This window comes from Zonotrichia albicollis, chromosome 7 (genome assembly GCF_047830755.1).
Source record: "Zonotrichia albicollis isolate bZonAlb1 chromosome 7, bZonAlb1.hap1, whole genome shotgun sequence".
Taxonomy (NCBI): domain Eukaryota; kingdom Metazoa; phylum Chordata; class Aves; order Passeriformes; family Passerellidae; genus Zonotrichia; species Zonotrichia albicollis.
In genome coordinates, this window is record NC_133825.1 from 15427697 (window position 1) to 15439732 (window position 12036).

General features: G+C 47.7%; 1 protein-coding gene across 1 annotated transcript in view; it reads left to right on the forward strand.

Moving 5' to 3' along the window:
* Nucleotides 1-12036, forward strand: part of LOC141729645 (C-type lectin domain family 2 member B-like) — a 100870-nt gene that overhangs the window by 76320 nt on the left and 12514 nt on the right. The window lies entirely within an intron of this gene.

Below are 12036 nucleotides of genomic sequence, written 5' to 3' on the forward strand. Positions count from 1 at the left end.
CAAGCCTGGAGCCAGATTGCTTCTCATGCAACTTGAATTAAATTTTTTTGTTGCTGTTGGTTTGTTTGTTTGTTTTGGTTATTAAAATTATTCTTAGATATGCTGCAAGTGAAAGAAGTGAACAGAAATAGGCTAGAGCACCACTGGCACAGCAATTCATGTTTTACTCTCACTGTTTTCCTTTTAAAACATGTGTAGATAATATGAACTTTTAAACTCTCTGGGTTGGGTGAAAAACTCTTTTTTCCTTTTTTTTGGAAGAGATATGCAAGTCCTGAGACCCTGGGCCAATGCTGCCTGCATTTTATTTATGTTTTTACTATTAAACAAGGGGCTGATACAATTGACAAGGAAGATACAGCTCAGGAGCTCCCTGGGCAGCAGCCTCCAAGCTCTTTGGGTGATGCCAAGAGCAGTAGGGTGTTAAGGCTGCTTTCAGTGTGAGATGAATCCATAATAACCTGCTCACTGACATCAAAGTCACTTCTTAGTAGCCACTTGTTATTTCCCGAGGTGCAGGAGCTGGAGTGTTTGACAAAGCCTGGGCAGAATGATGAAGAATATTTCTGTCAGATTTCTCCTTCTCTTCTTGTGCCAGCAAGAGAAACCCATTCTCGTTAAGGGTTTTGTTCTTGTGTGACAGTGTGTAGTTCAGAGCTAAAGCCGTGCCCAGGAGCGTTCATTATTTAATCTGCACTGCCCTCTCAGCCTGTGAGCTCTGAGCAGTGCGCTGGGAAGTGAGGCCGAGCCAATTTCGGGCACTCGGGCTCGGAGCTTGAAGGGTTTGGAGTCAAGAGCGGAGGCTGAGCTCCCTCTGTGGTCAGAGAGGGGAGACACCTTCCTGTGCAGGGAACGCTTTCCCAGCCGGGTTTGCTCTCCTGACAGCTCCAGTCTCGCCTCTTCAAGAGCAGAGCACGCTGTGCCCCCAGGGCTTTGCCGCTGGCAGCACTGGGAGAGATCCTGGGAACACTGGGAGGGAACTGGGAGCATCGGGAATGCCAGGAGGGAACTGGGAGGGAGAGTGGGAGCAGCGGGAGTGAGCAGGAAGGAGCACTGGCAGGGATATCAGGAGCCCTGGGAAGGAACAGTGCTCCCAGCTCCTGCCCAGTGCTCTCCCCATCCCTGCCGGGGCTTGCCAGGAAGAGGGAAACTGGCAGGGAACTGGGAGGGAACTGCTCAGCACTGTGCAAGGGGCAGCAGCCCCAGGGGTGAGCAGTGAGGAGGGGGAAGTGCCCCCAGTCCCTCCCCAGTGCCCCCAAAAATGGGATTGAAATGGAGGGGGGAAAGCTTTTCTGTAATTGTGTTTGAACTGGGGAGGATTCCCATTCACCTGTGATTTGAAGGGTCTCAATAGAAGGAAAACATATCTTTTTCATCATTTTGGGTGCCTCCCTTGGTAGTGCCTCCCTTAGTGGCACCTCAATTTTCCATGATTTTCATCTTTAAACGGAAGGAGAAACCCTTTATGGTGCTGTTTGAATTGAGGGAAAGAGCCCCATTTTCATCATCTTCAGGTTCAAACTGAGAGCAAACACGGCTGTCCTTGGTCTGAAAGGGTTTCCCTTGAGAGGAACCTCTTGATGTGCCACTGTAGGAGTTCCATCGAGGGGGACCCTCCATTTGAATGGACCTTCACAGATGAAAAAGATGTGCAAAAGCCCCCAGAGTGGTCGTTTGTTGAGGGAATTTGAAGAGGGAAACTGCATTTCCCCGTGTTTTTGGAGGATAAATTGAGGCAAATCCCTTTCTGTAAGAATACCTGGGGCTGTGTCTGATTCACAAAGAGCAGGAGCGGCCTTGCCCTCAGCAGGTCACAGCCCTGTCCCATGAGGATGGGGCACAAAAGGGTCAGGAAAGACCACAGGAGCTCAGCTCAGATGAGGCTTTTGACAGAGCCCAGAGATCTCATCCTGGAACTCTGAAAACACAGGGAAATCATGAGACAGCCCTGGGTCAGGGCACAGCAACCCTGCTGGAACAAGAGAAGGGACTAAAGGCTGAGCAGGCAGTGCAGGGAACGGCTGCAGACAGCCTGTTCAAAGAGATGCACCTGCAGCTGCAGAGCAAAACAGAGAGATCCCAAAGTGACACCATGTCTTGTAGATAGTCACACAAAGATATGTCAAAGTTCAGGAAAAGCCAGCTATAAATAAGGCAATGGTGTCTTATGAATAATGCCTGTTATAAAAATGAGTGAATTCACATGATGGAACCAATACATCAGCAGTGACTGTCTCAGGAATTGGAGACAATATTCTTCCAGCATTCCTGTATCCATAGCAATGAAACACTGAACAGCTTACAATGGATAACAGCCATAATGTGGAACAACCACCCACTCTCCTGTGTTATCTGTGGGAGATAAACCAGAAGGGATCACAGTCAATGATCCTGTCAGGCAGTGCAGCAGTGACACCTGTGCAATCAGTGAGAGCATCAAGGGCCCAACAAACTGTATCTTCTTCTATCCAAAAGCAGGTGTTTGTCAGTGTTTCATCACAGCTGTTTCAGTGGGATCTGTCTTATCTCTAGAAGAAAATAACCACATCTTGCAATGTAAACAAACATATTTAAACGAAATTACGTTTGGACTTATAATCGATTGCAGTGTAATTCAGTGTCACCTCAGTAGCATTAGAGGTACACTTAAGAGAATTTAAAGTACCATTTTGCATACTCAATAATAATTGATCCTAATAAAATTTGAATACAACAAGAAATGGCTTATATTGAAGAAGACTGAAACCTGATCTTGTCCAAACTCAGCAACACTCAAACCTGACAGAAATCCACCTTGACATAAATGATTAGTAAAAAAATTAACTCAATAGAGTAATAAAGGTAACATTACTCTGATCTGTCTTTGCTTCATCCTAAAAACACTAAAATCATATTCAAATAAACTAGAACAGAATTAACAATCAATATCCTTAAATGTTCTGGGTACTACAAAATGTAACTTAGTCTGATGCGATTAATAGCAAAAGGCACTGAACAAAGCATGGCTGAAATAGTGGCCTGATGGATTTACTGGAGCGATCAGAAAGTGTAGGAAATACCTTGACCCTATGTAATTTAACATTGAGAAAACATGGTAGCTGCAAATTTTAAGGAACCATAAATTTCTTCCGACTTTTAAAGGGCAGTTATACTGAAAAAACAACAACTTAGAATTTGGCAACTGTCCAACAAACAGGGACCTTCTCGAGATTGTATTTAGTGTAACAGCATATGGTAAATGTTATCAGCATTTCTGTTAAAGAAATTCGATTTTGTTATTCTGCACATAATAATGATAATGATAATGATAATGATAATGATAATGATAATGATAATGATAATGATAATGATAATGGACTGGATTTACCCCTTTGAATCTCTCCAGTAACAATTCCCAGAGAAATAAGAGTTCACGAAAAACTCAAGATGAACTTTAAAAAAGCATTTCAGCACATGTTTACGGCATTCTCGCACACGGAGCGTGAGGCTTCAGTAACCAGGGGCAGTCAGAGCCCTTCGGCAAATGCCGGGGGTTCGCCCCGCCGCAGGGTTGGGGAGCCTCGGGGGGGAGAGAGTGAGTTCGCCCGGGGCCGAGCGGAGCCGGCGGGCAAAGCCGAGCCCCGGGAGCGGGGAAAGCGTCGGCGGCAGCGAGGGAAAAGCCGAGCGGGGAGAGCCGAGCTGGGACCCGCCCGGGGTTCGGGGCTCGGCCTGCCGCCACCGCAGGGGGTTTGCACTGCGCTCAGCCGGGCCAAAGGGACTCGGGTTCTGATCCCGAATCCGGGCTGGCAGCGACGGGAGGCGCCGGAACGGTGAAGGAACAGATCCCGGAGAAGGCAGCGGGAACCCCGAGGAAGCGGCCACACCTCCGAACAGCGGTCCCAGGCCGTGCTTCCGAGCCGCGCTTGGCTGCTTTCCCGCACGCTGAATAATCCAAAGGGCAAAATCCCTCCCACACTGACATCAGCTTTAACAGAGCGGCGGCAGCGGCCGTGCCCGGTGGGTCTGGCCGGCACCGGAGTGGCGGCGGCGGAGCTGGGAGGCGGCTCCAGCCCAGGTGGGACCGCGGTCGGTGCTGCCCCAGCTCGGGGATCGCTGCGGGCGGAGGGGCCGCGGTGAGGCCCGGGGGGTTCTGGCGAGTTCCTGGTGCCGGCTTCCCCAGTGTGCCCCCTGCGCTGGGATCGCCGAGGGAGCGGCTGCCCGCGCTCACAGAACCACAGAAGCTCTGAGTTGCGTTGCAAGAGACCTCCAAGATCATCGAGCTCAACCCAGCCCCAACACCTCAACTAAACCCTGGCACCCAGTGTCACATCCAGGCTGTTTTTAAACACATCCAGGGATGGTGACTACACCACCTCCCCAGGCAGGCCATTTCAGTTCTTTATCACTCTTTATATAAAAAACCTTCTTCCCAATATCCAACCTATCTTTTCATTGTTGCAGGTTAACCCTGTGTCCTCTGGTTCTGTCAGTGCTGCCTGGAGAAAGAACCCAACACCACCTGAGCACAGCCACCTTTCAGGAGCTGTACAGAGTGATGAGGGCACCCCTGAGTCTCCTTTTCTCCAGGCTGAGCACCCCCAGCTCCCTCAGGAGTTCCTCACAGGGTTTGTGTTCCCAGCCCCTCTCCAGCCTCGTTGCCTCCTCTGGACGTGCTCCAGCGTCTCAACGTCCTTCCCAAGCTGAGGGGCCAGAGCTGGACACAGCACTCCAGGTGTGGCCTCACCAAGGCCAGGCACAGGGGCACAATGACCTCCCTGCTGCTGCTGGCCACACCATTCCTGATCCAGGCCAGGAGCCCTTGGCCTTCCTGGCCACCAGGACACACTGCTGGCTCATGTTCAGCCGGCTGTCACCAGCACCCCCAGGTCCCTTTCTGCCTGGGCACTGCCCAGCCACACCGTCCCCAGCCCAGAGCATGGCAGGGGTTATTGCGCCCAAAATGCAGCACTGGGCACTTGGATTTATTAAACTTCATCTTTCTGGACTCTGCCCATCCATCCAACAGTTCCAGGTTGTGGAGAGCTTTAATGTAGAGAGCTTTATTAATAGTTGGTTAGCTGAGAAAGGCCATGCTGACATATTGCCACTGGTCAAGCTGAGAAATCAGCAGTCAGCAAGCTGAAAGGAGATGTCAGCAGCTTGCAATCAGTGGCCTTGCTGCAACATGGAGAAAGGGAGTAGAGATTAGTCCTGAATATCTCCTAAGAATATGTAGAAAGTATCAAAAGTAGGACCATAGGAATGTAAAAGTAGGTGTAACTGCTGATATGTAACTAACCAATCCTGAGCTCAACTTTTGCAATATGCATGAAGTTAATTACGAACTGTATTTAACCCGCTGTGCTGATCAATAAAATTGGGCCTGTGATGATCAACCTGATGTCCTGGTCTCCTTCCGTCGACAAATGGTGGAGAATGTGGGCAACAACGCTGTGAGCACCGCTGCGGGCAACGATGCGGCAACGTTGAACCCCTGTCCTTTTTTCTCGGATTACAAAGAAAAAAGGGAACTCGCCACGGTCCGGAAGTTGGGTGGGGGTCCTAGCAGCGGGACGGCGCTGGATTATTTACAAAGACTGGATTATTTATAAAAAGCACCCTTGAGGTTCACATCCGTGACTCAAGCCACCTACGTGCCGCAGGAGCCTGGAGTTGCAAACAGTGCGCACTGAATAGGTATAGATAGGCAAGCGGCATATGATTTATTCTCCTCATATTTAGAAAAGCGAGGGGTAAAAGAGATAGATTTAAAAAAGGAATTACCGGGGTTGTTAGCTTATGGTCATTCTATAGGTATGTTTACTAACCCACATACAGTACATGAGCTTTCAGAGTGGAAAAATTTTGGAGAGGTGTTAATGGACTCTGTGTTAGATGGGGATAAATCAGCTAAAAAGTTTGAGAAATTATGGCGGGTGGTGTATAATGCATTGCTTCAGCAGGTCTCTGAGAGAAAGGCAGCAGAAAGGGCTACAGAAGCTCATAAGAGGAATATAGGATATGGTCGTGAGGATGATCCCTTGGCACCTTCTGTAACTAAGATACTTATGCCTAAAAATCCCCAGCATAGTGGTGTTGAGGACATGCCTTTAGAAAGTGCGGAACCGTCTGCGCCTCCCTTGTCTGAGGGGGAAGGCGAGCCGGGTGGGAGAGGTAAAAGCAAGCCAGCTTTGCCTCCACTGCCGGCTTCAGGCGGGTCGGATGGTGGGGGTGGGAGCAAGCCAGCTTCGCCACCGCCTCCTGCTTTGCCTCCGCCGCTACCCCCGGGCAGGCCGGCTCCGGTTACAGCTCCAGCAGAGGAGGGATACTCTCCCCCGCGCGCACCGGCTCTGCCTGCGGCGGCTCTGCCTGAGCAGGCTCCGGTTACAGCTCCGGCGGGGAGCGGGGGGGTCCTTCCCCCTCGCGAACCGGCTCCGGCTGTGCGCGAGCCAGCCCCGGCTTCACTGACAGCCCCAGCGGGGGGGTCCCTTCCCCCGCGCGAGCCAGCCTCTGCTTTACTGCCTTCCCCGTGCGAAAACTCGGTGCCTGCACTAAAATGCCAGCAGCATAGCACCTCCAAAGAGCCAGCTCCCATCCCAGGGGCACACCGTGATCTATGGGGAGAAATGGCTAAACAAAGGAGGGAAGCTTGGTCTGCTTTGGCAAAAGAAGCGATGCATATAGGAGATGGTGAAGCCGTAGAAATTGCTTCTAGTCTTGCATGTCCTGTTACTTATACACCACAATATGATGCACAGGGGAATTTAATGCATAATGTGGCAGCATATTCTGCCTTAGATTGGAAGTTGTTAGCTCAGCTACGTTCTACAGTTAGTCAGTTTGGTGTAAAAAGTGAACCTGTTAAGCAAATGTTAGATTATCTCTTTAACACTCAGATTTTATGCCCAAATGATTTAAAAGGGATAGTGCGTTTAATATTTACTCAGCATCAACAATTATTGTTTAATGCACATTGGCAAGCATTAGTAAATGAGTCAGTTGCTGTACAACGGGCTCCGGGAGATCCATTGCATAGAGTGACAGTGGATGAACTTATGGGATTAAGAGCATTTCTGCGTACAGAAGCACAGATGATATTGGGACCAGATAAGCTTAGAGAGACTATGAGATTGATGCGTACAGCGATAGATATGGTTAAAGAGCCAGGGGGATTACCAATTTATATGAGTATTAAGCAAGGTAGAGAAGAATCATTTGGAAATTTTATCGATAGGGCGGCTGCTGCTATAGATCGGGCCGGTGTGGCAGACTTCCTTAAGGGGGCGATATTGAAGCAGTGTGCCCTTCAAAATAGTAATCCAGCAACCCAAAGAGTATTATCTACTTTGGGAGCAAATTGGACCATTGAGGAAGCATTAGAGCGAATGGCATTAATGCCAACTGCTTCGCAGGCATTTCTAGTAGATGCTATAAAGGAGTTAGGATTGGGGTTACAAAAGCAGGCAGAGTCTAATGAGAATCAGGTGTTAGCTGCTCAGAATCAGGTGTTAGCTGCTCTTGCTCCTCTCCGAAGTGGCTCACTGCCGATCCAGCTCCCACAACACCACAGCTGGTAGACGGCGGTCGGGAAACTGTCAGCAGAGCGCGTTTCACGGGGGCCGCGCCCAAACACAAGTAGCTGCCGTGACATCAGAGACACCGGCACCAGCTGCCGCGACATCGCAGCCACCTCCTGCCTGCAACCCGCAACAACAGGGAGCCTCAGTTTAGACTTATCTGCCGCAATAGAAATAATAATAATGACCAATCTTCCTGAGAAAATACCAACTGGAGTAAAGGGTCCTCTTATATTAAATGGACAAACATGTGGAGCATTATTATTAAGACGCTCTTCTACAACTATGTTGAGATTATTTGTTTTGCATAGAGTTATTGATGCAGACTTTACAAGGGAAATACAAATTATGGCTTACACCCTCTATCCTCCAATTAAAATTACAAAAGGACAACGTATTGCACAATTGATACCACTATCACAAATGACCTCTGGAATACAACCATTTACTGAACAAGCATGGGATGAAAAGAGTTTTAGCTCTACTGGTGTTACACTTTTAACTGTAGATTTACAAAACAGACCAAAGCAAAAGGTCACAGTTACTTATAGGCATGAAAGCATAACCCTTAATGGATTATTAGATACAGGAGCAGATACCAGCATTATTTCTCCAGAGGCATGGCCACAGCATTGGCCTCTATTCCCATCAGCAAACATGCTCACCGGAGTAAGAAGATTTACATTAGCAAGCAGGTCGCCTTCTTTGTCTGTGTCCATTGAGGATCAACAAATATCTGCTGTGTTTTCAATTGTGCAACTGCCTCCTACAGTCTCCTGCCTAATTGGAAGAGACATTTTAACACAACTGGGAGTGGTGTTAACTAATCAGCACCCTTTGAGGTAATTGCCATTGCTTAGACTTTCCCCATTCCACTCACCTGGAAAACAGATACACCAGTGATGGTTAAGCAATGGCCTCTAAAAGAGGATAGCCTTATGCATGCTCATGATCTTGTTTGCACAGCAACAACCATTTTCCTCTTTGCAGATTGACATTATTAGAAATACCCTTGCTTCATATTCACTTGATATTGCTTCAGAGAAAATTCAAACTACAAAGCCCTGGAAATATTTAAGATAGACTTTGATGGATCAAAAAGTGATACCTCAAAAATTAGAGTTACAACTGGACATTAAGACTCTACATGATGCACAGAAGTTGCTGAAGGACTTACAGTGGCTAAAGCCTATTGTGAGAATACCGAATCATTTGTTAGAAACCCTGCGGCCTTTATTAAAGAGTGTTGACCCTACTACTCCTGTATGCCTGACACAGGAGCATCGTCTTGCCTTGCAACAAATCAGTGACTGTGTACAACAGGAGTACGTATCTCGTCGACAACTCGACCACCCTATTGACCTTACTATCTGGAATAGCCCTTGCCACCTGCTTAGTGCTCTCTCTCAACAACAAGAGAAAATGGGGGAGATACAGGTGTTGGAATGGTTGTCTCCACCATTACAGCATAAGAAAACAATATGTTCAAAAATTGAACAATTGGCTGCATTAATCAAAAAGGGGCGTCTCAGAATTCTTGAAGTGGATGGTAGAGAACCTGCTACCATTAGACTGACTATGGAAAAAGAAACCTTGGACTGGTACCTGATTAACTCAAAGGATTTACAGGAAGCATTATTGACATCATCTGCAAAAGTGGATACCAGCAAATTAGTGCCTAGAGTTTTGCAATGGATGACAGAATGGAACTGGATTACTCGACCCTTGAGAGAAGAATGCCCTATAGAAGGAGCTATTACAGCCTTTACAGATGCAGGAAAGAAGTCAAGGCGTGCTGCTGTCACTTGGCAAGAAAAAGGACAATGGAAACATCAAATCATCACAGCAGACCCTGCGGATAGTTTACAAACTTTGGAATTGTTGGCAGTAGTATGGGCAGTATCCAACTTACAGGGACCTTTAAATGTGGTTACAGACTCTATGTATGTTGCAGGAGTAGCCAAACGAATAGAGGAAGCAGCAATTAAGGAAGTGAATAATAAACGATTGTATGAGTTGTTAGTACAATTAAGGAAAGCTCTATGGGAAAGAAATGCAGCGTATTCTGTGCTTTGCACTCTCCTCCTGAGGAATTGGACCTTTTTGGCAGTACAAACGCCAGTTTGTCTAACACTACAGCTGGTGGATAGTTTAGTTTTAAGTCTTCAAACCGACCAAAAGAAACATAAACCACCCTAGATTCATTCCTGAATGTGAGTGAAATCTCTCCGCAGCATTACAGTAAATGTAACAGCACAAAAATCACTGCACCAATGAAATTACCCACGAGAATATTTTTAATTTGCGGAGACAGAGCATGGAATGGCATACCAGCTAGACCACAGGGTGAACCCTGTTATTTGGGTAAACTGTCATTGTTTCATCCTAATGTGTCCTTGCTAATGCAGCTGAGTCAAAATTCAAACAGAAAGAGACGTAGCATACATGACTTAGACTGCAGCTCGATAGGAGATCCACAATTTTGGGGCACATTCAAACAAGTGGTTGTTTCAACTATCTTGCCGGGAGGATCTGCCAATAAGGCTATGAATTTAGCAAAGCAATTAGGGTGCTGAGCAAAGAGTGAACTGAACAAGACATCACAAATCCTAGACATGCTAACCACAGATGTGCAGAGTGTTAACCATGCTGTTTTGCAAAATAGAGCTGCCATAGATTTTTTGCTTTTAGCACAAGGACATAGATGTGAAGAATTTGAGAGAATGTGTTGCATGAATCTGTCTGACCATTCGGTGTCCATTCACAGTAAGATAAAAGAACTACAACAGGGACTTCACAATCTGAAGGAAGAAGAAGGTTTAGGAATTGACGAATGGCTTAAAAGCTTAAGACTTGGACCGTGGCTAAGAAACCTTGTGATCTATGCTATAGGTCTGCTGGGTGTAATTTTACTGTTTTTGCTGATTTTGCCTTGTGTTTTTAATTGCATTCAAAACATGGTCAGCCGTACAATAGCAAAAACCTGGCAAGCTAATTTCCTTGCACAAGAAGAAAACGGGGGAAATGTGGAGAGCTTTAATGTGGAGAGCTTTATTAATAGTTGGTTAGCTGAGAAAGGCCATGCTGACATATTGCCACTGGTCAAGCTGAGAAATCAGCAGTCAGCAAGCTGAAAGGAGATGTCAGCAGCTTGCAATCAGTGGCCTTGCTGCAACATGGAGAAAGGGAGTAGAGATTAGTCCTGAATATCTCCTAAGAATATGTAGAAAGTATCAAAAGTAGGACCATAGGAATGTAAAAGTAGGTGTAACTGCTGATATGTAACTAACCAATCCTGAGCTCAACTTTTGCAATATGCATGAAGTTAATTACGAACTGTATTTAACCCGCTGTGCTGATCAATAAAATTGGGCCTGTGATGATCAACCTGATGTCCTGGTCTCCTTCCGTCGACAGTCCTCTGCAGATTCACTAATGAAAGCCTCAATGCCCTCATCCACGGGGTCAGTGCAAACACTGAACAGAGCTGGCCCCAGCACAGAGCCCTGAGGGACAGCCCTGGTGCCTGGCCCCAGCTGGATGCAGCACCCTCAGCACCACTCTCTGGCCCATCCAGCCAGGGCTGAGCCCAGCACAGAGTGCTCCAGTCCCAGCCCTGGGCTGCAGCTTTTCCAGGAGGGAGCTGTGGCAGACACTGCCAAAGGCCTTGCTGGAGCCCAGACAGGCACATCCACAGCCTTTCCTGCACCCACCAGCAGGGTCACCTGCTCATGCAAGGAGACCAGCTTGGTCAAACACGACCCAGCCCTCCTAAACCCCTGCTGGCTGGCTCTGACACCCTGGCCATCCTGGAAGTGCTGCCTGCTGGAATCAATATGAACTGCTCCATGGCCTTACTGGGCACTGAGGCCAGGCTAACTGGCCTGGAATTGCCAGGATCCTCCTTCCCACCCTTGTTGTGGATGGGTGTCACACTGGCCAGCTTCCAGCCATCTGGAACCTCCCCAGTGAGCCAGGGATGTTGGTAAATGATGGAGAGCAGCTTCCCAAGCTCATCTGCCAGCTCCCTCATCCCCCTGGGGTGGATCCCCTCTGGGCCCACAGATTTATGAACATCCAAGCAGCTCAGCAGTTCTCTGACTGCTTCCTCCTGGATAACAGGGGGCCCCTTCTGCTCCCTGGCACCATCCACCAGCCCAGGAGGACACTTGTCCTGAGGACAAGCTGTGTTCCCACTAAAGATTGAGACAAAGAAGGCATTGAGCACCTCTGCCTTCTCCTCATCTGCAGTTACTGAGTTCCCTCCTGCACCCAAAAAAGAATAAAAGCTGGTCTTACCCTTCCTTTTACCATTAATATATTTGGAATCCTTTACAAAATTTGCCGCCTTAAGTTCAAACTGAGCTTTGGCCTCCCTAATTTTTTTCCTATTTACTCTAGCAGCCCCCTTAAATACTTCCTGAGAATCCTGACCCTGCTTCCAAAGATGATACATCCTCCTTTAATTCCTGAGTTCCTT